This window comes from Ooceraea biroi, chromosome 2 (genome assembly GCF_003672135.1).
Source record: "Ooceraea biroi isolate clonal line C1 chromosome 2, Obir_v5.4, whole genome shotgun sequence".
Lineage (NCBI taxonomy): Eukaryota > Metazoa > Arthropoda > Insecta > Hymenoptera > Formicidae > Ooceraea > Ooceraea biroi.
This window is the reverse complement of record NC_039507.1, coordinates 13319155-13345523: the sequence shown is the minus strand read 5'-3', so window position 1 is coordinate 13345523 and position 26369 is coordinate 13319155.

Below are 26369 nucleotides of genomic sequence, written 5' to 3'. Positions count from 1 at the left end.
GTTTTCATTAAAACCGCGACAATGATCCGCTGCAGCTTCTCTATTCGCGGATCGGATGTCACCGAACGCCATTGTTCGCGTGACGCTTGATGTAAAGCAGAAGAAGCGCGCGGATTCTGTTTCTCTGGACCATGCTGACAGACTGACTTGCTGAAGCCGTGTGTGATTCCGTGTGATCTGCTGTCCGTTTCTAGGTCTGCAAACGTCCATTTACGCGCATTTCCGCGTCGGGCTCGTTTTGTTAAACATGCGCGCGTAAGAGAGAAAAATGTAGGTAGCATTATCATATATTTTTAACGTTTTATTCTTTCCAGAGAAAGCTTGTGTTATACGTGTATACGTCGCGCGTGTTCAAATAACGCGTCAAATTGAAGATATACAAAGCGAGTGACGTCAAGAAACGTAACTTCCTGCGCACCATCAAGACGCGTGACGCTGCGAATTGTTCTTACATTCACAATTGTAATCACAATTATAATTTATTGCTTCACGCACGGAATGCCTCATCGATTCCCCGTTTATCGCCGAATCGGAACGATGATTTTTCGTGTAATTCCGTACGCTTATCCGGCAAATGCGTTTGCATATTTAATATATCGACACGGATCGAGTGGCCCATTTCTGACAAGAGATCCGGAATTTCCTCGTCTCCACACAGCGCAACTATCTTTAGTGTGGTATTTCCATGGCAGCCAGAGCGGGTTGTGCGCATACAGAGTGTGTGTCCGCGAATATACGGGGTGTTTCAGTGTTTCGTGGGCTCTCCGTTGTCACTTCGATCGTAATTATCTCTGTATGGGGGTTGCAATGCGGCGGGAACAATTGCGCGCGTCGTCGTCGTTCTGCCTTCCTTCTAAAATTATTTCCAGTATTTTATATTCTTTCGAATATAATTTGCGTAAAGTATTTCACACGTAGATCCGCGTGTGGTGCCGAGTATGCCACCCTGTACGTCGAATAACGTTACTAACCGTGACCATAGCGTTACCGTATACTCGAAACAAGACAGAAACAGTACAGGTGAGCGAGCGAGTGTGTAAGTAGGTCCGCGTACACCCGGTCTGGAGAGTACAGTGTAGATAATACACCCCCTATCATGTCCCCCTGCTCGCGCAGTGAAAACAGTCATTGCATAAATAAATGCGATTACTTTGGGATTTAGGATTTCCATGCAAGCGGCAGACCCCGATGCGAATACAATTCGCATCCGTCGCTCTCTCTCTCTCTCTCTCGCGAGATTGAGCGTCACGCTGATGTTTAATTTGAGGAAACGAAATATCTCGCCGCTTTGTACACGTGTGTAGGTGCGTGCCGTTTCACACACACCTCTCGAGGGTGGTTACCTCCCTCACGCAAATATTTTACGTGTTATTTTACATGCTTTTGAGCACTAATGCGACGGATTCATATTAATCGCCTTTTCGACACCCCCTCTCCCCTCCGCCTCGCCCTCTCGGAACCTGTTGGACGTCATAATTCTGGATGCGTGCTCGTTACAACTGATAACGCGCACGTGATACGTGATTTTTGCAAATTCAGTCGGTTATCATCGACTGTTGGAAAATTCGTGAGATCCGAGCGGCTAATTAGCACGCATAAATTCGGAGTTATTCCCCCTCTTTCTCCCTCCCTCCTCTTTCTCACTTTTACGCCGATGATAATGATCGCGAATATTTCCGCACGCACGAATTTCTGCGCCTGCGCGTGGGCTGGCTCGCGAGTCCTTATAAAAAGAACCGTTCTGATTAATCACATGGCTATCTCCATTCGTTATTTCCGTATACGCGCAACCCGTAATATCCCGTTCAAACGATACACGCAGAAGCCAAGTTTATAACCGCGATAAATCCAATGTACGTTTGCGAGCCGGCTGTCGAAACGAGCGGAATAATCAATTACCGCAGGATCATTAATTAACTCGCAAAAGTGCAACGGTTCAACGGCCGGCGGGGAGGAACGGGGAACGTGGGTACTGGATAACAGGGTTGGCGAGGTGCGGGTGAGAAGGATACGAAAAGCTGAGGGCAGGAGAGAGGGACGGGGGGATGCTGTTGCACGGTACGTATCGCAATTTCGTTGCGATCGCAACGCGTGCTGGTAATTCGCCCGCTTTTTCTTGCCCTTCCTCTTCCTCCCTGTTCCCCGTCTTTTTCCCCGTTTTTTTAATCTCGTTGCACGACAGGCACACCAGGCCTGGTTAACAACGGCCAATGAAAACCGTTTCATTATGCTCGTATTTCGGTCGGCCGTGTCGCCCAGCCGGCTGACCAGCCAATTTATCGCGTTTGTTTGCGCTCGCGTCCGGTGATTTCGCCGGGACGCGGGAAATCCGCGGGAAATCATCGGTAAATATACGTCGACGCATAAACCAGGCCAGCACACTTGACGTCTCTACAATATTGTTTAAGGGATTTGCGTAACTGTCGCCACGATCAACCACCGCAGTCGGCAGACCGCCGAACGCTTCGGGGGTGCGTAAGGCGGATTTCCGTAAAACGGAGGGGCTTAATTCAACCCTCGTGATAGCCTGATAACAGCGCGAACGGATATTTAACGGGCATGCCGGCACAAAAAGAGACGAACCGCGATCAGCTGATCGAGATCAACTGGTACCATTTGTTTTGCAAAAGTGCTTATTCTTCTTGTAGATTTCGTTCTTTCTTTCGACGGAGAGGAACGTAAATTCGCGCGTTTCCACTTCCGGGGAGATAGCAGGACGCGTTAACGCTGTTGAACGTGCGCGCGCGATCTTTTATTTATCGGCGGTGGAGTTACATTTTCTCCGCTTCGGCGACGTTCCCCTCGCTGAATGTCAGTTGCAAGAAAATACATTAGACGTGTTTGCCTTTTGGTAGCATCCATTTTGCGGCTTTTACGGACGCGAGGCTGGGGCGCAAGGAGGGAGATGGCCGGTCCACGAGACTGTGGCGCGCGGTTCTTGTGATCGATCACCCCCGTTTTCAGGACAATGCCGCTTCCCTCGGAGTATCGGTTTAACGAAGAAACTTTCGCCGAAAAACGCTCCGGTCTCCGGAATCTCCATTGTTACGGAACGGAACGCGCAATCGTGTCGGCCGCGGCATATCCGCGATTGCTTTTCGTCACGAACAGAACAGAGCAGAGCGCACTCTCTCTCGACGTACTCCTGCGCGCGATCAAATATTACATCTCCCATTCTTGGTTGTGCTTGTTCGTAAGCGCGACAACAATCGCGATGCACTTTTGCCCGTTTAATCGCGCGCGAGTCCGCTGCGTAAGGGTGCACGCAGATACACCCTTGCGGAAAGATAATTTACGATCGCGCTCACACCCAATCTCAGGCTTCTCCTCCCGCTCTTCTTTCTTATCCGAACGTCGAATAAAGATGTGAGAGAGCGACCGCCTGCTTTTTACGATCCGGTGTCGCCCGCATTTTATTCAACCCGCCTCACGCGCTGTGTATATTAGGTCGCGGCACGGGAACGTAACAGCGGAGTGTAGCACGGGTCGTTCGTAAATCCACGGTCTCGCGGGGTAGTGCGTGCGAATCTTTCAGCGGATGAAAAAGGGGAGAGATATTTTTTTCGCGTAAATGCGCGCTAATTGGAGCCTGAATTTATCAACGAGCACAACGGTGCTTCAGTTGTCATTTAGTCCGCTGACGGATCTAGTTGATGATACTTCGCGCAGCGTGCTGATTTTATAAATATTCATTTTGTCGGTGTCAGGCTAAATTACCGCCATGGATTAGTATTCATTCGGCGGGGCGCTTTCGATTTCACTCGCGCGCGCTAAAATATTTTCGCGCACGATAGAAATACAGGAATTGCTGTAAAGCGTCGCGCTTTTATTGTGTATCGAAAATCCCGCTCCTTGCCATTCCGCGAAAAGTGTTTGGACGTGACTATAATTTCCAAGGTCCCACTGTGTGGTGCGACGATTCCGTATAGTTTCTGAATCTTCTTCTTGAATACCGGCGATCCTTCGGTTCAGCATTCCGCAGAGGTATGCTATTGATCCTTTCCCACATAACTAACATAATAACATATTTTCCACCGTACTAAGTGTGAAAATATTATCAGCATTCACATTCTCGTAGACATTCATTATTGTCAGTATACCAACTAAGCCGTAATCGAAAGGTAAAAATCTAGGCAACATAATTAATTGCATTGGACAAACATGTATATTAAAAAATTGAAGAAAACACTACAATCTTTTTTATCCGCGATGCCACAGCTTGTTACATCTATTACTTTGTGTTTTGAGCATTTAAAAAGGCCAAATGCATAAATGGTACTTCCGCATAATATTTTACTTTCTTACAAATATTCTACTTTGCTAGACTGCGAACGTAATTTCAAATTACTACACGCGCTTCTCTCATTTGGATTACAATTATCGCAAATGGGAAAAATGTGAATAAGAGCTTATGAGATGTGAAATTGCATAAATGTCAGCGTCAATATATGTATGTTGTGCGGTGCTATCTGTTGGCTAATGTTTAACACATAGATCCGGTAACTAACCAGGATCGATCGGCGTTGGCACGATTTAAGCGAAAGCGTTTGTTCCCTTTGTTTGTTTGAGTTGCCGACTGCGTTGGTCGTTGCGTTTGCAATATCTTGTACACACATTGTCGTCAATACCCCGAGGAAATCTCCATCGGTTTGTTTAAGGTTTAGCTTGACTCACAACAGGATTTCACACTTTGCTTTATTCAACTACATATATCTGCGATATTTGTGCGACTAAACGTGTTTTTTCTCGATTATCTCATCCCTCTTCAATTTTTTGTTTCGAGTTTTAATTGACACTCTTTTGTTAACTGTTCCAAATGAATCGTTAATTCACCTATTGTAATTAATGAACCAAAGAATGTACATCGTGTTTCATCGATGTTCGTCGATCACGTCGTCAGTTTGATAAATCTCTCGCGCACAATGAAGTGAAGACAAAATAAATTTCACGGAAACATAAACACATTAAATAATAATGCAAATATTATTTTTTGGAAATTGAGGAAATCACTAGAGCAAAAGACGCCGACATGTGAAACAGACTAATTAGACACGCGAAATAAATAATAATGTAATCACAGGTAGAGAAATTACAATTTGTGCACGAGCACGCCGAGAATTGACGTAACTCGATATTCTCAATTATGCAGCCTTATCCTTTGGCGCCGCGAATATCGCCGAGAACACAACTCGTGCTGATCATTTGTGCTAACATTTCTCGGCAAACGCATCTACTACGCGGATGCATCTAGGACGCTCACATAAGCTATGAGCATCCGGTCTGCGTTAAAATTTTTGTATACGTGTGCATCTCCCTATATATGTACATGCGTGCGCGCGCACCTACCTTTCCTGTATGTGTATGTGCGAAGAGGGAAGAGAGGTTGCGGCCTTAATACGATCGTGTTCGTCGGCGTTCTCACGTTTCTGCGTATAATGCGAGGCGAATTCGATGAGGCAGCCGCGCGCTTCGTTCGGCGAGAAGACGCCGCGCGAGCTCGTGCTCGACGAAGAGGAGCTTCGCCGACGTGGCATTATCTGTACTCTGCAGAAGACGCTGAAATTCGGTAGTTAAATACCCGGAGTCTTTCCAGCCGTTCTTCCCCCGCAACCCCGTCCCACGTTTCGTTAGGCGGCGCAACGAGACGTATTTGGTCGCGGAACAGTGCGCTAATGTAAACGGCTTAATTCGCGTGACGAATATTATTCGTCTTAATTGCGAGACGCTTGCCGATACTCCTGCTCGCTCCCTTCAGCTGTTCTCTCTCCCTCTCTCTCCCTCCCTTCTCTCTTCTCTTTCCCATTTTCCTCGATAATAGTATATTTCGGTTTATCATTTTGTCGAAAATTATCTCATCTTTCTATTATATTCTAAATTAAAAAAATATATTCTGAAAGTAATCTTTTTTTAGAACGGAAACACAAGCTGGCTTTGGGAGAGCTCTCGTGTAATTTGTTGGCTTTGAGCACTTTCAATTTTGCGATTTCGCTTGATATCTCATTTTCGTTTTCGTAAAGATAATTTTAGTCTCCCTTTCTTGCTGTCCCTCTGTGAGTGCAATTTTAATGATTCGCAAAAATCCCGTCGCTCTTTCTCCCTGTGGATGTGTCTCGCGGATGGTCGAGATTTCGAGTTTCGGAACAGCGGAGAGATTACGTTCCGCTGCATACGCAATTTTTCCCTCCACCCTCGAACGTCCTGCGGAACGCGCGCGCACGTTAATCACTGCCTATTCTTCCATCCTCTACTCCACAGCGATTAGTTTCATCCAATGATGAGATCGGCTCGAAACAGGACGAATAGAGAAATAATTTTCTGACTGCCCTGCTCCCGGTAGAGGAAATAATGCCTTCATAACGACGTGCAGAGTAGCAGAAAAAGCAGGCAGAGCAGAAAATGTATTGTTAATACAGAGACTTGTTCTTGCGTGCATTGACGACAATAGTAGCGACATTTTTCAGGAAAAAGGCTATCTACATTCTCATCCCTCTTTTCAATCTTTTGATGTGGTGACATTGTATAACACACACAATACTATAATATTAATATGACTTTTTCGTAGCCGAGAAAACCCCGAAATGACGTACCGATGGAATTTCAATAAAGTAATGGATAAATAATGAATAAAAAAATCCTCCATCATGACGACCACGCGCAGGGCATAATAATGTCTTCTTATTTCCTCCTCTTGTTTCCTCAGTAGCAACAATGATGAAAGTGACTACACAAAATAGTCTTTTAATTGCCACCTCGAACGCAGCTCGTTCCGTGAGACCAAAATTAAAATCAACGGGATTAAAGCCGCCGAAACTTGTAACTTTAAATCTCCCCGGGGATTATGTGGCCCCAAGTTCCACCCGTCAGTTTGATCCGAGATCCCTTTGAGCCTCGCGCTGATGGCTGCGAAAGGCAAGGGGGTGGCGAGTCTTGTACTCACCGTGCTCATGGGTACGCACACGTCGACGGCATCGGGCCGTCGATGGAGATGAGCACTCCGGTCGTTTGTTTGCATAAAGTGTAGGTATACCCGCACCGGCGAAATCTATCGTTTCCCGTGGAACGAGCGCGAGAGCGCTGTATACGGTTGCATTTCACGGTTCGTACCGCACAATCCCGTACACTCGCGTGCACCCCGTCGTGGGGCGCGACTCCCCATCCACATCCGCTTTCGCCAGAAAATCGCGGAATGTACTTACGCGACGATACCCGCGGAGGCAGTATTCCTCCCTCCTCCTCCTCCTCCCCCGCACTTTTCTCTCGGGGTTGAGAGCGACATACCCTGCGACCTGGGGAAGCCTGGGGAAGATAAGGGCAAAGGTTTTGTGGAGTGTACTTCAACGATATTTTCGATGATATTTCAGACTGGCGCTTCATCAGGCCTCAATTTATATCGCAATGTTGCTGATTGAGGGAAATATTTTAGATATAAGTAAAACGTTTTTTCTATAATTCTATCGCGATAATACGAGTTACTAGTAAATTGTAAATGCTGAATTACCGCACCGTTGTAAGGTTGATTGTATAATAACGTGCAGCAAACTACACAGATCGTGCATTCGGGAATCGTGCTCTCTCTCTCTCTCCCATCTTTCCCTCTCCCGCTCCCGCTCTCGCTCTCGCTCCCGTTTTCGTTCCTCCCTTCTTCTTTCTCTTCCACCGACGGGCGCGCATTATTATTCCCTTCATCCGGCTGTGTTGCATTAGGCATCTGACCTTTATTTAAATCTTGGTGGGTGCTTTTAAGCGGTATTTGCTTGTCGTGCAGTAATTCAGTTTGCCTCGGCATGACTTGGGACTTCATTGCTCGAGCGCCGGGCTTGAGGCTCCAATGCGCTGATGGTAAAGTTTCGAATGGTATCACCCTCGGCGGTTGCCATTGGTTGTCCGCATCCACCCAGGAACTTCGATTATTCCCAACTTCGTTCTAGCGGTGCCGGCCGATCCATCTCGACGTGCCATCGACATAAATTAGCAGATAGAGGAAATTTTAAGATATCACATTCACCGACGTCCTCCCCGCCGTCTCTCTCTCCGCTCACACCGCACTTTGCGGTCCCGTCCCGGCGCGTTCTTTTACCGTCTGTCTATTTTATCTCGCGTGTCGGGGTGTAAATCGTGACGGGATGTTTACGCCCGTATGAATTGGAGAAGAGAGCTCGATAAAGCGCGACCAGCGTGTGGCCATACTTCAAATTGCGCCGCGATTTATCGCGATAAATGTTATTTAAGTTTTTTAAAATACGGACGATATCATTCACCGTTGTAAACACGCTGCATAGACAAGACCGTTGGAGCTGATCGCGGCGGAATCGATCTCGTTGGGTCGAGTTTCGAGTGGAACACGGTGTTCCGCGGTATCTCGCGCGCGGAATAAGAGAAGTTTATAATAAAACGTGGTTGCAATCGGATAAATCGAGAGGAAATTGTTTAATTTAACGCCCGCTGCGAACGATTACGTGCAGTGTTGCGGTACAGGAATCGAGAGTTGCGTCATGAGGAATTCATTTCAACTTTCACAACAATGCTCATCAGCGCGTTTTATGCCAGAGATAAAATAAATCAAGAATCCATTACGAGCGCGCCGGAACAGTTACGTAATCAGCAACCCTCGAAAAAGTCATTCCATTCCGAAGCAAAAGCAGAGTTTCGTGCTTTTCACTTATCGAACCTGGATCATCAAGGTACAATAACGTCGCTTCTTCGAATTTCCTCCTTTCCTTCTTTGAGAGGCGAAGGAGAACAAGGAGAAGAGAGAGCGAGGGTACAAACGCCAATGAATTCAGGTATCTGTAACGCGATGATTAACGCAAAATTATTTTGCGGCGATGGAGTCGAACGGCGCTCCATCACCCTCCGATTATTATCAAACGCCATATTCCGATGTTCGATGATCGCTTTAGCGTCATGCGCGATAGCGTTGGGTGTTACGAGTTTAATGCCGCGTAAGATCACCTCGTGTGCTGCTTGAAGCCCACGTATCACCCATGTGCATGTGTACCGAACGTGACGCAAACAAGATCAACGTGTAATCGGTTGTCAGACATTTGTATGCGTGACACGGCCGAAATCGTGCATGAAGTCCAGATTATGTCTCCCCTTCCAACCTCCCTCAGATCATTCTCAAGTCGGACATCACCTGATCGACGAGAGAGCACGCGTAGTGCTTATTAGCGAACTGTCGTCATACAACGTTATTAACTTATCATTTTGCGTTGCATATCGTATTGTTAATAATTAATTGATATATGCGTGCCATTAGATTCCCGCGTGCGTCACTCGCGTTTCGCGATACTTCATCTCTGTGATTCTAATATTTTATATAGATTGTTCGTTGGAAATCCATTTTGTCGTAATGTGATTTACGATGACAAATGACGCCGCGAATAAATACGGCGGCGAACAACATTCCGCGTTCCGTTTTGCGTGAAGTAAGTTAATCACGGCACTGTAGTGCCGCACATCGTATTACGCAGTAAATAAAAGATGATTTTAACAAGTAATCCGAGCATTCTGCAGTTTTTGAATATTTCGGTGAAATAGATTGATTGCGGCTTGCCGGCGGTAATACAGAATATTTATAACGGTTATAATCAGCCGTAGTCTATTTGAACGGACGATTCCGTGAAAATTTTACGGCCGTGCATACACATACCGCCAATTTTACAGCGGACGTTTTATACAAAATAGTCCCGCCGCGCGTATATCAAAATGGAGATCCGTTATTGCGTGTGTGTGCGTAAACATAACGAACAATCGGCGATACTTGTCAGAACTCGCAACAATGGGTAAATAATAAAACTGATGCAGTAACGGACGTTGTATATTTTATCTTTATTATATTTATTATATTACATTATAAAAGTATGATTACATCCCGAAAACATGTTTGCCTTTCGAAAATCATTACGGTTTACAGAACAAAATTTCAGCGCAAAAATATCGTTTTCAGCTACTCGAATCTCGGAGAACGCGAACCAATTACCACCTAAGCTAAGCAGGAAACAGTTTTTAGTTTGGAGCCAAGTAGTAATACATTATTAAACCAAGTGTTGCATTAATGTTGCATCTTTTCTCAAAATGTTGTACACATGAGAATTAGAAGGAGGCGTTCTCCACCGCAGTGCAGATAAACCGGATAACGGCGGAGCCCTCAGATGATGTCTGACGCGCGAGACCAGGATTAACCCGGAAACCGGAATAGACGTCGGAAGGCGCGGAAAGCACCTTCGTTTTCTCGACGTTTCGGGCGGGCGTGGTTGTACGCGAAGCCGCGTCCGCGTGAATTGCGAGCGTGCAGACGTTACGATACCGCTGCAGCCGTGCGACTCGTCCACGTGGCGCTAACTGGGACCCGCTGCATTAAAGTTTATCCCGGTTCTTTCTTATCATAATCGCATTTGTGGATAATGGGCCAAGGATAATTTGTTATCGCGAAATGTCATGGAGCAGAAACTTTCTAAATTACTTCGTTCTTCGAAAACTTTTCTTCTCCGGCCGGTTTCTTTCTCTCCATCTTCGTCGCCCTTTCCTTCTTTCTCTCTCTCTCTCTCTTTCTGCCTCTCTTCCTGACATGTCATCTTCCGTGCTCTCTCCGTCTCGTTCTCCAACTATCCGCGCGGATGTGGGAAAAATACGGGCGCGTTTCAACATTCACATGTGGAACGCGCGTGGATATTTTTCTGACCATTACTTTCGCCCATTCCTATCGCCGCCCGTTGCCGACCGGTATTCTTTCTTCAACCCCTCGCCAAGCGGCCCCTTGCATCTTTAAGGAAGGCGGATGGACGGACGGGCGGTTATCCAGCTCGAATGCACTGCATTCTTTAATGTTTCGCGATGTGCCGTAAGATACTTGTTTACGTCGACCACGTTTCACTCGGCTACACATTGCAGTCGTAAATAGGCGATAATTCACTGAACGTGAATTCCCATACGAGACACCCTGTGGAAGCAGAACGTTGCGATGAAAGTTCGCCGATCATTTCCGATTATTTTACTACCGGCCTCGACAGTACGCAGCAACATGGTATTAAAAATGCCACACCACTTGCCTCGCGCGTTTACCCGAATACTTATTTATTAAATAAACTGCACACATAACTCTATTTTCTAAATTAAAATGAAACATGTAAAATTCTCTTCGAGTAACATCTTAAACTATTATCCTCTGACGTATCTCGTGGATGTAGAGAATCGCGGTCTCGTCTTTAAAACCCTTATATTTTTATAAAACCCTTATATAAAAAAAGGCAAAAAGATACACAGGAAGGGGAGGAAGTACGCGCCGCGTCGCGGGTGGAGGGAATGTCATCGAAAACTATAAAATATAATTCCAGTTTGCGCGTCACGTACCTCGTCGACGATACGTCCCGACATGTACGTGCCGCGGACTCCGAACGCAACATTGTTTCCAGGATTATCGGCGGGCGGAAAAAAGCAACGACGTTATCCGTGGGGGACCGTTCGATTCGCGATCAGTCATCTGTGCATATTCGCGTCGATTTCGGCTGGCAGGGACTAGAGTGACGAGGCGGCCGAGCGCGCTCCGGGACATTCAGATTTCGTGCCAGCGTAGTTTTCCAGGCATATCAGGCATGGCCGCGTCTGGCAATCCAAATCGTTACCGCCTATGGCGACTCGAATTTTCCAGCGATATCGCGTTCATTTCCAGCGGTAGCCCGTGTTACGCGAATTACGCTATTTCACGATGATCCGCATTGCGCACGGGAAGTATGCAACGTAACATCCGGATCTAGGTTTCGTGTAGAGACGTCTGTGTACTGCGGCCGCGTGTTTTAATGAAGAACATTGCATTTTAATCAAGAACTTTGCCCGCGGAATTCTGCTGCAACATCTTATGTGTAGCACAAGATTCGATGAATTTTTTAATTATATATACATATGTTTTTTCTTTTTTTTGGGAGGCGGGTAGGGACTTATGGAAGACTTTATGGGGATTTACACGTATGATTTGAAAAGTATTTCGATTTAAATCGAGAAAAACGATGAAGAATTCAAAGTGAAGATTTTAAGACGGTGTGGTGAAACAGAAATGCATGTGGAAGGTGGATAGCCCGCGGCAAATAGAAAATAGCAACCATAAATATGCGCCGCTGGGATCACATATCGCAAAAGAATTGTGCTTCGAAATTTCAGCGTAACGAGCGGCGTGAAAGCATGGTTCATAGGCAGATTGAATTGCTGAAGTTTTGCAGAGATATGTATTTCCTTTTGTGGCGTAACAGGGAAGAAGTGATACGGGATTGCAGTAGATTATTTTTCAAATAATACAATAGTTCAAAAAGCACATTCAAATAATATCAAAGATATTTTCGAATCTTTTTTTGAGAATTACTCGGATTTTTATAGTGTGGATAATTTTAACAATTAACATCTTTTCAAAAATAAAACTTTTAAAAAGAAAAAATCATCTGTCGAAAATATACATTATAAACATTATATTTTGCAGATTTTATAAATATTATATTATTGATATCATGTTTTCGATATCATTATATCTTTTTGTAATTTATCTGCTGTTATTTAAATTCTGAAGTAAAATTTGATGCGTTTTTCCAAAAACAGACCAGCGCGTCTAGAAAAATAAGAAATTTTTCAACACATTGAATTTCCTGAGAGAAGCTCCGTGAATTCATAATGAATATTATGAATAACTCGCATACGTGGTGCGAGAATATCTTCTATGATCCGCGAAATCGATCGCAGTCGAGCTTTGTAGCCGCCGAATGCCATCGTAATGTTAATAATTTGGGAAATACTTTTGGGAAATATTTTTGGGAAACAACCGTATATTTTAGAGAGATGGAAAATAATTTTTCTTGCGTAGGAAATAATATTGCCGTTCGCAGGTCGCAGACGCCATAGAAAGCAATCACAATCAGCCATCGCAATATTGTCGGTTGATTTCCTTTCGCGGAATGTGATCCAATTAATCCTGCGTATTTTATGAAATAAAGGAGCGATTTACGCGGCAAACGAAAAACGCGAGACTTCCAGAACCTTTGCAAAGATTTCGCTTGCTTTGTTTTGCCTCAGGCGCCTCGCTCTGGATTCAATGATTTATTTTTACCGAGGAGAACGAAGGTCTTTATCCATCTCTCTCTCTCTCTTGGTCTTAGTTTTTTCTCTTCCATCGCCGATAGAAAGAAAAGTTATGTGTGCCTCGCAGTAAATTTTCCCACTTGGTAATCCGTTTATGCTGGCCACGACTGATTTATGAGATTGCTCTGCGTTCACTATACGCTATCGTACATTTCTCTCCCTTTCTCTCTCTCTCTCTCTCTTTTTTATCGAGTTATCCTGTACCGTTTCGTGGTTCCGATTGCGGTGTAGCTCGTCGTGGCGTTAACTCGGCGCAATGAATTTCGTTGATTAGCCGTAGAGATTACACATCAGACGTCACGTTACACGCAGCGATTGACGTCTGGTCGATGTGCTCGATTATTATTACATAAAAGAGCGTACATACATTTCGCGCGCGTCACTCAAAACAAGATATAAATCTTGCGCCAATTTCCATGTGGTCGCATTGCTGCCGTTAAACGTGCCTTTCCCTTCGACCATTTATCTTTGCCTTCGCAGGCTAATAGACACGTGCGCACACGTGGTGCGAGTTTGCATATCTTCTATGATCCGCGAAATCGATCGCAGTCAAGCTTTGTAGCCACCGAACAAACGAGTAAATGAGATTCGCGATGTATATCGGGTGCGACCTAGTTCGCTGCCACTATCCGGGGAGAACAATGCCGTCGTGCCCGACACACCGTATATCATACGCGCGCCCTCGCTTCATGTGTACGGGGTGTTCCAGAAGTCGAGTACTTTCCTTCGACGGTGAAATATTGATTTGATTCCGTATTATCTCGCTTTAGCGGAGATTTCATAAGAAGCGAGCACTCATTGCGTTCGGGCGACTTCAGTAAACGCCATTTAAAGACTTCCGTTTGATCGGCTTCTGATGTCTTCTAATCGGCTGGTCAGAAGACTCGATTCTCGGGACATAATGCTCTGGAAATGTGATAATCGATAACAGCGGAGCAGATTCTTCAAATGATTTGGCGTCGATGCTTTTTTTGAGAATTACTTTTTTTATACGAGATTTTAATAGAATAAAATATTTTAATGTGTAACATTGAACGAATGTAATTTTACTGGAAACTTTATCTATCGAAATTAATCAAGATATCAAGTTTTATTGTTCAAACTCACCGAGGTATCAGAATTTTAATTTTATTATGCAACCGTGTATTATGAAACCACGAGCGAGTTGGAGATGCGAAGCTATCAACGCGGAAAAATCGTCTTGAGATTCATCAAACAAACAGCGCCGGCCGTACTCTCTAATATCGGTCCGCTTTTGAGTCATCCTGTATGCGTTCCCCGTGTGTAGAACGTGACTGCCAAGAGAGGGAGAGGAAAAAAGGAGATACATGATGTACGGCTTGATTTCTTAGCGACGGCGGAAAAAGGCGCGACGCCGTTCCAAGAAACAAATCGACCCGCGTTCGTGTGCTTGTACATTTTCCGCTGTTTCCCTCAGCCACCTTTCGACGAGTCTCCCCTCAGCCGTGCTATCCGCGCAGCAGTAACCCCCTTTAGCAACATTATTCTTCTGCAGATACCCGGGGATGCAGGTACTTCAAAAGAAGGTGTAGCGATACGGATGCGCCCGACGTGGATGCGGGATTGTGTCGCGCCCGCGGACAGATATTGAGGGTGGCCGACGAAATCTCGAGGGAATCGCCAAGCCGTATCCGCGTGGATTATAATTGTAATAAATCCCGCGACATAGTCCTCGAGAAAAAGATGCGGAACCCGATGCTGCATCTTTCCGCGCCGCTGATTATTCATGCTACCGCATCTGTTTCGCGTTTCATCCCACGCAATATTTTTGACGCTTGATCGACGGACGATCGTGGAATAGCACGTTCGAATTTGATACGATTGCATATAGTAGGTTGTAATGGAATATCACGAATATTATTAAATTGTATTTCCCTCACGCAATTATCTTGTCGATTATTATATGTCGGAAATATTATTACCAATTTTCTAGGCGCGCTTGTTATATGCCGCAATGACAGCGACATCATTAGATTAATTCTCGTGAAAAGTTTGCAGTATTGATATCATCATGATTATGGTTGATCATGATTATGGTTTAATTACACTGTCCGACAAAATTTGACTTTTTGTTTGTAACACGAGTTTAAATAGTCATTTCCTATGTATGTTTGTCTGTCGAACACGAATCCGTTGTCCAAATTTGGCTATCACGTCACAAGTTTGAGAAAAATGGCGTCAAAGATGTCAAAAACGACTATTTTGAGGGTTTTTATGACGTTGTAACACTGGCAACAAATTTGTTTTCTAAATTTCGTTTACGCCATGTGAAAGTGTGAACTTTTAGCATTAAAATGCGCGTGTTTCGTTTTAGTGTGATTTTTCGTTTTCGAAATCCTTATTCTAAAAAAGGCGTGTTAACTTCGTGAAGTTCTTTTTTATCGAATATTGAGGCCTTTTTTCCGCGACGCTGATTGGTTCTCTCGCTTGGCTCGAACTTCGTGTACACTTGAACTTCGTGTTGCGAATGTCAGAATGTCATAGTGGCTGTCAGTGCGGTTATATTGACAATTTTATTTATTATTTCTTAGGAACATGAAAACGGCAGCTGTCAATTCTGTCAAATTTGTATTGATGAAACACGATGAAATAAATAACATCTTTAACGCCTTTTTTAGAATAGGATTTGTGTTATTTATTATATAATAAATAATAGATGAATATTATTATTACACAGGCACGCGCTACGCGCGCTATTTTATTTTTCAATATTAATAATGTTTTCGAATAATAATATTAGTATAATAATAATAGCACAGAACTCCTTGGAAAAAGAAAAACCTTTCTAAGGGCTAGAACTTTTTAATTTCTGAGTTCACGGTATTTTCAATAGCAGAGAACTCTAGGCAATATAAAAAATAATGATATCACCAACTCAGAACTGCTCGGAAAAAGAAACAATTTCTAAGGGCTAGAACTTTTTAATTTCTGAGTTCACGGTATTTTCAATAGCAGAGAACTCTAGGCAATATAAAAAATAATGATATCATCAACTCAGAACTCCTCTGACAAGGGAACTAACACAACTGTCCCTCACCGATTTTGATGGGCTTTGGATATGTTGTGGAGCATCGAAAAATATTAAACCCCTATTTTTTTTAGCTGCGTATCTCAACGTTTAGGGGTTGAAACAGCCCCTCGAAGATAATGAATTTTTTCATTTTTAGCGAATATCTTTGAAAATATAAGATATATGAAAAAATGTTTTATACAAAAGTTTTATAGTATTTTATACTCTTTACAACGGTGTATTCATATTTTTCGAAAATGTCAAATTTTTTAATTTACCCCTATCTTCGAGGGGCTGTTTCAACCCCTAAACGTTGAGATACGCAGCTAAAAAAAAATAAGGGTCTAATATTTTTCGATGCTCTACAACATATCCAAAGCCCATCAAAATCGGTGAGGGACAGTTGTGTTAGTTCCCTTGTGAGAAGAAAAAAATTTTAAACTAGAGAACTTTTTCATTTCTGAATTTACGGTATTTTCAATAGCAGAGAACTCATAGGCAATATAAAAAATAATGATATCACCAACTCAGAACTGCTCGGAAAAAAAAACAATTTCTAAGGGCTAGAACTTTTTCATTTCTGTGTTTACGGTATTTTCAATAGCAGAGAACTCTAGGCAATATAAAAAATAATGATATCAACTCAGAACTCCTCTGAGAAGAAAAAAATTTTAAACTAGAGAACTTTTTCATTTCTGAGTTTACGGTATTTTCAATAGCAGAGAACTCTAGGCAATATAAAAAATAATGATATCAACAACTCAAAACTTCTCGGAAAAAGGAAAAATGTCTAAGGGCTAGAACTTTTTCATTTATTAATTTAACGAATTTTAAATTATAGAGAACTCTAGGCATTATTAATATTGAAAAATAAAATAGTGCGCGCATAGCGCGCGCCCGTGTTGTACTAGTATAGCAAATTATAACAATTGAAAATAGCTCTTTTGCGAATGGAAAAGTCATTCCTTTTTAATGCTGCGTTATATGGAAAGTAAGTGCTTTTATACTTATATATGTGTGTGTAAATGCAGATATGCGCGTATATCTTTCCATTTAATATGATTTGCGTTTATAGGATGTCACAGACGTATCTCGAACTACATTCCAGCAGTAATCTGCAAGCATGTATGGCATTATTTTTCCTTTATACCTTTTTTCAAATTTTGAAAGATTTTGATGAAATCTTTCACCATGTTCATCGCTAACAGCACCTAAGTTTTCCGGGAAAAAATTTTAAGGTGAATGTAAGAAATGAACTTTTAATGACATGTTACATTTCATTTTAATTTTCGATATTAAAATATTCTTTTTAGGGTTGAAAGTCCTAACAACATACTTATTTTTTATTGCAATAAAACTTCTCTAGCACGTCACATATTGTAGCTAATAACATGACAAATTTCGTGAAAATAGCCTTTTTTGCAACTTTAATTGCAAATTTCTCAAAATTATTACGTGATGGAGCAATTTGAAAACCGGATTCGTGTTCAGCGTCCAGAAAGACTAGTCTCGTTGATGTTCTTTTTTGGTTGAACTATGTAATCTTCAGAACTCGAGAAAGTTATTGTGAAATATCTCGACAACGAAAAATCATACTGAAACGACACAACACGCATTTTAAAGCTAAAAGTTCGCACTTTCACATGGTCTAAATAAAATGTGGGAAAAAATGTGCTGTCGGTGCTACAACGTCATGACAATCCTCAAAATCATCATTTTTGGCCTCTGACGCCATTTTTCTCAAAATTGTGACGTGATAGCCAAATTTTGACAACGGATTCGTTTTCAGCAGGCAAAAATACATAGGAAATGACTATTCACACTCGTGTTACAAAGATGGTGTTGGACAGTGTTATTATTACCCACATGTTTTAGAGTCTGTTAAGCCCGTTTTAGACTATGCAATATATTGCGCAATGTTTAAATAGCAAGAAATATTGCAGAATATCATACATAAATTGCAAGCAAATTACATGTGTTTCGTAAATTGCGCAAGATATTGAAAACGTGCTCTATTCCTGAGCAATTTCTTGTCTGCTGGCATGCACCATGGTTTGTATCGAGATCTGTTCTTTTTAGCTGAATTGTCTACACTAATACAAGAAGCATATACATCTGTTCGTTTTAGCTGCCCACACTAAGTGCAGAAAGAACCTCGAAAAAGAACAAATTTTTGTTACTTGTTTTATGATTAGTGCAAGACTATGATAATCGCCTCGCTATTCGCCTCAGTATTATTCGTTTTGTTACACAGAAACAAAGTAAGTGTCAAATAAAAACTTATATACTCAAATTAACGCGTTCATTGTTTCGCATATACGCAACAATCTATAATCTTCTTAGAAGAATTTAATCTTAAATTTCAACTATATTATAGTCTTATTTCAATATTATAATTCTCACCTCAAGAATACAATATAAATATAACATTATAATCTTTGATTTAAAAATATGTTATTTTCTATCTAACATTGTTTCCTGTTTATTCAAGAAAATTCTTCTTAAATAATAAGAATATATTTTTCTTAATTGATAATTTATATTAATCTATATAAAATTGTTTTATACAAGCAAGTTTTCTTCGTTTAACATAATATAATTTTATTTCAAGATTACTACATTGAAGCTAAAGATATTTTCAAAACAAGAATTCTTTTTTTCCGTGCATATATGTTCCTATTAATAAGCACGCTATTCCTACATAATTCATACATTCTTTCATGTTTTCAGTTTGTATAATATATATTGTGTATACAAGTGTATATTGCACAAATCTTGCATCAAATACAATGCATAGTATAAAATACAATACAGTTTAACGGCAAGCAATTCTTGCAGCAAAAAATTGCTCAAGAAACTGCGTCTACTCTAGCGCGATATATTGCATAGTCCAAAACTTTAAACACTTGTTTAATTTTCTTGTACAGTCTTTTCTTCTTGTCTGATGAATGTGTCATCAAGCATCGATAATTAATACAATTGACATTGATTAACGGTAGATCAGTTGATTTGCAGTAAAAAACGATGACGATAACGATAATATTTATGATGTTAGGTAATTGACTGCATTATTCCGGCCGACGTTTGATTGACACGATAACCGTATGTTTTGATTTTTGAGCGAAACATGGCCAAAACAGGAATCATCGAGCAACGCGATCCGTTTATACGTATCTGTGTTTGAAATGGCTCAGTTCGGTACACAGATCGAAACGCGCTGCGAAACGTACACAGATTGCTGCGAGCTATTCGAGCGCTCACTAAGCGGATACGAAAACAAATTTTTATGCATGTTGCGGAGAATAAAAAAAGACCGCACGTACAATATATTTTTTGCGGGCTTTATTACTTTTGATCTGCGATTTTACCGGCTGCACTATTTGCGTAACACAGCCGCCGATTTAATTCGATCAAAACTATCGGATCGCATCGGTATCTTGTGCGATATCACCAGCGCGGACCATTCCAAGGTCTGGAAAGTGGGAAACGCGAAGCCACACAGCGAAGTATGAATTTTCATGACTAGCCAGTTCGCTCAATCATTCGTGAAATGTAGCGCATAGAACTCCATTTGTTAATTACTAGACTACACAGTCGCAGCCGGGCTACATGGCCGGAGAGATCGGCGCGTTCACTCGATAGTGCCACGTTTCTGTTGAAGACTCGTCAAAAACATGAACGTTACATTCAGATTGTGTAACGAGTATCGATCCTCTCATAGCAGCCTCTGCAATATTCCAAATATTGCGTCAAGACGCACCGCGGCACACGATAACGCGGAACAACGGAACAGCACAGAAGAAGAGATTATCGGCTTTCCACCGAGTCTTCAGATCCCCGCGGATCTCCGAAGAGATCCGAGTAACGAATTTTAATCTAGCCGCGCGTAGATTCCGCGGAATCCTCGCAGTTCCTCGAAAGTTCGGGCTCGTTGCATTTAGAATTCGCATTCGCAGCGGGATGACGGTTTCGCCGTGCTGAAACTCTGATACGAAAGGACGCGACTCGTTGTCGTCTCGTTGTCATCCCCGTGGCTTCGACCGCGAAGCGATTATTCGCCGCGCGATGAGCATTTTATCGGTTAACGAATTTATGCGGCGCCCAGAGTGCACAGTAAAATCTAACGTAACGAGATACAGTTGGCACGCGGCTTCGCCACCTCGTAAAACATCGCCGCGCTGCACTGGCACCCGGGATACGACACCCCGAGGACGCATGCCGGAATATTTTCACCCCCTCGGGAAAAGGGAGAGACATGTATCCCGACCGTACTGCTTTGCCGATACTGTGCTCGTCTCCCGTCTCTGTTCCCCTCTCCCTCTCACCCTCTCTTTCTTTCTCTCTCGTCTATCACTTTTATGCAAACAATCCTCTTGGCGTCTTTTTACGCACCAGTTTGATACGCCGCGCCGGCGAAGCTACACTTCGTCTATCAATTTCGCGCAATCAATTCCCCGGGCATCTATCTATCTCTTCGTGCAGCTTTTCGACGAGCAGCTTTTTTGTAGAGTGATAGACACGAGGAGCTTAAACGAATTACGCAGTCAGATACAATGGAAATTCATATTGTATATTATACATTGTTCACCGACGTACGGAGAGAATTTGTATTCTTTTTAGAGCTGTATTATGTATAATGACAGTATTGTTTGTCGCAACCAAAATTGTGAAAGGATTATATGCATAATAATGACATTCATAATATAAATTATTAATGTCACTGCTTTTAGTATTTCATTACTTTTTCCGTAACACGAGAGAGATTTTTTAACTAATTATTTATTTACTAATAAAATACATATAATTCATTGAAAAATGGTAAACAATACTATTCTATAAAATCGAAAAACATTTCATGTATTGTCTGAAATATTATATCTATATGCAAGCCGCGTATTGATTCCGCGTAACGCTGAGTGACGAACATCATCTCTGAATCATGTAAAGATGATCAAGCACATCTTCAATAATTCAATTTTATGCGGTACGCTTGTCGAAGCGTTATGCGAAAGTGAGTCATCCATGAGTCATAGTATCTCCCATCGTCGTAGCATAATATCAAACGTTAGGCATTTCCGCGCCTCCCTCACGTAATCCCTCTAAATATATGGAACTGCGTTATATTCGGTATCTAGATACTGTTACACTGTTACGATTAAATTATAAGCTGTCACACAAGTAGAAAAGAAAAACTAAAAAAGGCTGAAACATGGAAATTCGGAGCATCGCTCTTTCACATTTGCATAATTTGATGAATACAGCATCTCTCATTCGTTTAACATAATACGGATGTAATCAGATGACCGGGATACAGGTTGTGAGCAATTTTCGACGTTATCCATTACGACAAATAGCACGACTGCTGAATTATTTATCCACTCGCGTTACATTAATTTCGCTCTTAATTGCGTGCACCATCATCACCGCGGAAGAAATCCGCGCGCATGTGCACGCGCGTTTGACACTGCTGATAATCCCATTCCTTATCGTTTGACAGATGAACTGAAACGCCGGCAAGGCGTTCGAGGCAACCCACATAAGCAAACCGCGCGTTTCGCATTTCCGTAGAGCGTATTATGCGCCACCGGGCACGGCTTAATTCGTTCTCTGTTCGATTCAAAGCCCTTCACGTAATTGCCTGCCGCCTGCCGGTTCGACACGTTCGAAAATACAGTCGGATGCCGTCGCCGCCGCCTGATCAATGAATTTTCGTCTGACTAATGCCATACAATGAGAGCCGCGCTCGCGTCAGCCGCAAGCAAACTGTAATTCGATTCCGTATATCGCGCGGATTCCGCGGGATTCCCGCGGGATACACGCGGCAGCCGAGCCGTTAACAGGCCGCGATGCGCAGCCCGGCGAAAAGGCAGAGTTTTCAACGTGAATTTTCGGCCATTGACGCGCGCCGCCTCGTCAAATGAGCGGATTTCGGTGGTCGCTGGCGGATACATCGCGTTAGATATTGATTTAATTCATCATCCGCGCATTTCGCGGCCGCACACGCGCGCGACCCGCAATCACGGCGTCAAAAAAGAGCGGCGCGGCGCGAGTGCGTACACGCACGCACGCACACACGCGTGATCCCGTGCATCATCTTGAACGCGGTGGATATTAACGAAAAACAACGGCGTTTAATGGAGGTACAATGGCGCGAGGAGTGTTGTATACCGCAAACCGACTGCAGATGTAACTTCTGGTTGAAATTGCATATTAAATCCGCTTACGACCGGAGAACGCTTCTCGAAATAAAGTAACGAAATGTTAGAAGATGCGGCGCACGCTCCTGCACCTGCGACTGAAACAAAGGTCGACAGGAGAGACGAGGAAATCCTAGTGTCTAAATAGATACAAGTAGTTATTACCTAGGTAACGTTTAATTATTTAATTTATTATGTTATATAATTTTGGTGGAACGAGAGCTAGATAAACATTGCATAAGATAACGAAAACTGTTACTAACGCAGCTTGATAGCTTTATGTTTATCATAAAGAATTCACATATTTTACGCTTAAAATGTACGCACAAAGTAAAGAGTCGATTTTTTACTTTTCAGTTCTTTGAATATTTGCCTGTGCTGCGTTGAGCATATTGAAATTTCGGTTTGGTTTTCATCGCACGTTTGATCTTCGACTTGGCGTTGCAAGACAGGCAGGAGCCGATAAGCCACAACCGCAAGCAGGGCGGTGAGAGATTGAGACGCAGAGATTTGCAAGAGGTGACAAATTTATTTGTTGTCTGCGACGTAAAGCACCGTCTTTTAGGAACTCGTCGAACTCGCGGAATCTTCCGGTTTCATGGCAAAAATTCGCGGATACGTGCGAGCTGCATTATCGGTGAAAAGTATCGGCAAACTGGAACGAGAGTCAAAGCGTGCAGGACGACACCTAAGAACTTCCGGCCTCTCGCAAAAATATCGTCGTGTGAAAGAATACGGGATGCTTTTTTCTTTCTTCTTCTTCTTCGACTTTTTTTCTCCTCTTGGTTCATTGGGTCACGTTGGAGCGCACCGCGTCACTTTTGTGTAACGAATAAACGGAGCTTTGTGTAACGAATAAACTGAAACTACGCTCGGACAACTCCGCGAGTTTTGCTTTCCAACGTTCTCTTTTCTCTTTGGAATTTTCCTATTCCTGCTACATTATGGTTCATCTCGTCATCACGCTCGGCCAGAGAGAAACTTTTTTCGTCTCTTCCCCCTACTCCCGTATTGAAGTCATATTTTCTTGGAAAATTTTCCTGTATATTTATAACATTTATATAACTATCGTAAAAGGAATTTTGTGACAAAAAGTCATGTAATTTCGTAAAAGTACAATTGAGTGTACAATCAACGCACAGTGCTTTAACGTTTCGTTTAAATGCTTATTCCAAGTCTTGTTACAGTCACAATTACATTTCTCAAATCGTTCTCGAATTAATTTGAGAGTAAGAAGACGGCGGATCTCAAATGTACGAATATTCTTGTGACACTTGAGTTTCTCGCGTTTCTTACATGCCGACGATACCGAAAATTTCATATTAAATTAAGTGTCTCGACAACCCCGGCGAGATTGGATAAAGACCTGGAACGACCAATGGCTCTATAGGTCATGCGAGAGTTAAGCGCGGATTAAGCCCGAGCTGCCGCCACTTTGGCTCGTTAGAGTCTTCACAGTTAAGTGTATCTGTCGTATAGTAAAGAGAATGTGAAGATTGTTTGACGCTATCGCAAGAAACTGAAGCTCGTTCTTCTTTCCTTCCTTCCTACGAAACTTCGCAGGACGAAACGTATGGGTGCGAGAAAGAAGGAAATTCAGCATTTTTGTAATGGATCTTGCTCAAAGGTGAAGTTACATTTTTTCTGGATGAATAACAAAAATCTGCATTAATGTTACTAGGATTTTTCCAGCGTGAGATGCATGATACATGCGGTAACCGTGTTGGTTGATTTTCTAGCTATTATTCTATTGAAGGCGCACTCAACTCGATATTTGATACTTGAGAGTGCCGGAATGCCAGATTAACTTGTATAGTGCAAAGAGAGCGCAACGAATTTATCCTTTGACAAACCTTCGTTAGCTTTTCATCGTCACTGCGTCGGGATTCGTTTAAAGGATCCCGTCTCCGATTTTCCATCCTGCGCAGACGGTGCGCTGAAAGAGAAGATCTGCTCATTAAGGTCTCAGTTAAGCAATTTTGTTCGTTCGTCTGTGAATATTTGTATTTTGTTCCTTCTATTTACTAGAGTCTCTCTTCTGACAATAATTTTGTATTTTACTTACAGGTGTTTACAGAAAACCGTCAATTGAAAAATGGTCGATTTTTGAGAAAATCTCTTTTACATCAAACACTTTTAAACCAAACTTTGTAATTTTCTTTTTTTGTACGACTACTACAATTTCACGGAGACGAGAGCGAGTGATCCTATCAGTAGTATTATATCGTTTGTAGAAAATGCAGACTGTATATTGTGACCCATAATTTTCTATGCGGCACAGCAATCGGAACACGCCGGCGGGAGAATTCTTGAAGATATAAAATTAAATTGGGTATTAAATTGCCAATGTCGTAGCGACTGTGTTTCCAGTTCTTTGATCGAACACGAGGAAATTACAGATAATGTAACACGAACATCGTTAGCATTTTAAATTTAACAACCCGACAGTTCTGGAAATAACTTTCTCTCATCAATTTCTTTGGCAAGAAGGAAAAAAGATCACGTGACTATCTCCTATCTCCTATCCTCATCCCGCCCCCTTTCAGAACGGCCATTTCGCTACTTTTTCTTGCCGCGTTCGCATGTATATCGCGAGGGATCGCGCTTCTATTAATTATTATTTCGCTAATAATTCGCAATTATCAGGGAGAGAGACAAAAGGTGAAACAATCGAGGCCACAATAGGATTATAAAATATAATCGAATGCGAAATGGTTCATACTAATGAACCTAATATCATATACATTAAAATAATTGCTTGTATAGATTAAATGGGTTTCATTAACTCAGCTATTAGTAATTAGCGTCATTATCGTTTCACGCGCCGTAATCCCATCAGGCATACAAAATTAAAATTTTTATCGGATCATTGGCCAATCTGTCATGAATGAACATGGTACGTGTCCATCCGTGAGCGGAATTAATGTCGTAAATAATACGGCGAAAAATACGAACCGAGAGGGTGGGAATTGCGTTCGCAACAGCGTCAAATGTAACGGCACGAGGTAATAAGAGATTTACTCGCTAAATTGCCACGAGATAATGTGCAATTTTGTCAAGTAAAATTCTGGGGAAGTGAAGATAACTCGTGAAACGTATCTAAATGTCCGGGCAGTCAAACTGCGAGGAAACAAGAGCGGGAACGAGAGATAAGTAGAGAAAGAGAGACAGAGAGAGGGGAACATCGTATAGAGGATATAGACACTGGAGAACATTCGAATAAAAGCCGACGGCGAAGGCGGATACCAACGCTGGTGCAGGCAGATATGAGTTTTATTAGCTGAAACATGCTTTCTACTCGAGAGATAATGGATGCGGCACGGTAGTTGATACACGTATAAACGCGACTTCCTCCATAATTAAGAATTCGGCGCGGCTGACGAAATGTTCTATGTAATTACTGCTGGTGAACTGGAGCGGGTTGAGTGTAATTTAAAAGATTAAGAGATCGTCGAATGAACTGACACCCAAATGTCTAGTTGCGCAGTTGTTTAACGGATCTGATAAAAGCCGCTTAATAGAGAGAGAGAGAGTTGCTTATTGAATGTTGCATAAGCAGATTAAAAACAGCGTTGCGCGGTAATGAAGATAAATTATCAAACGGGCGCCCTTCCGTAACTTCCGTATTCGTCGCGGATCGTTAAGCGGTCTTGGAAAGTTACGCATTGTCAAGTTTTCTAGATGCTTCGTACGCCCACGCAGCTTATATTAATATATAATTAAAAGTCTTATCGCATGGCAGGCGGTCTAAATCAGACCGCAATTTGAGTGCAGCAAAAACTTGTGCGCTATGAACTTGCGCCTTGACTTTATTTCATTAGGCGCGTGTAGAAGGCTGTCAGAAAGCAGTTGGTTTATTCTCGCTAAAGGGAAACAAACGGTCAGTTAATCGCGATTGAAGTTCAATCTTGCAGAAGGATCTGCAGTTTCAGGTTTTTTGCTTGTATCATCGAGATCGCCGGTGCACCGACGTTTTTGCTCACGAAAGTGATCAGAAATTTATCGGGAAATCTATTATT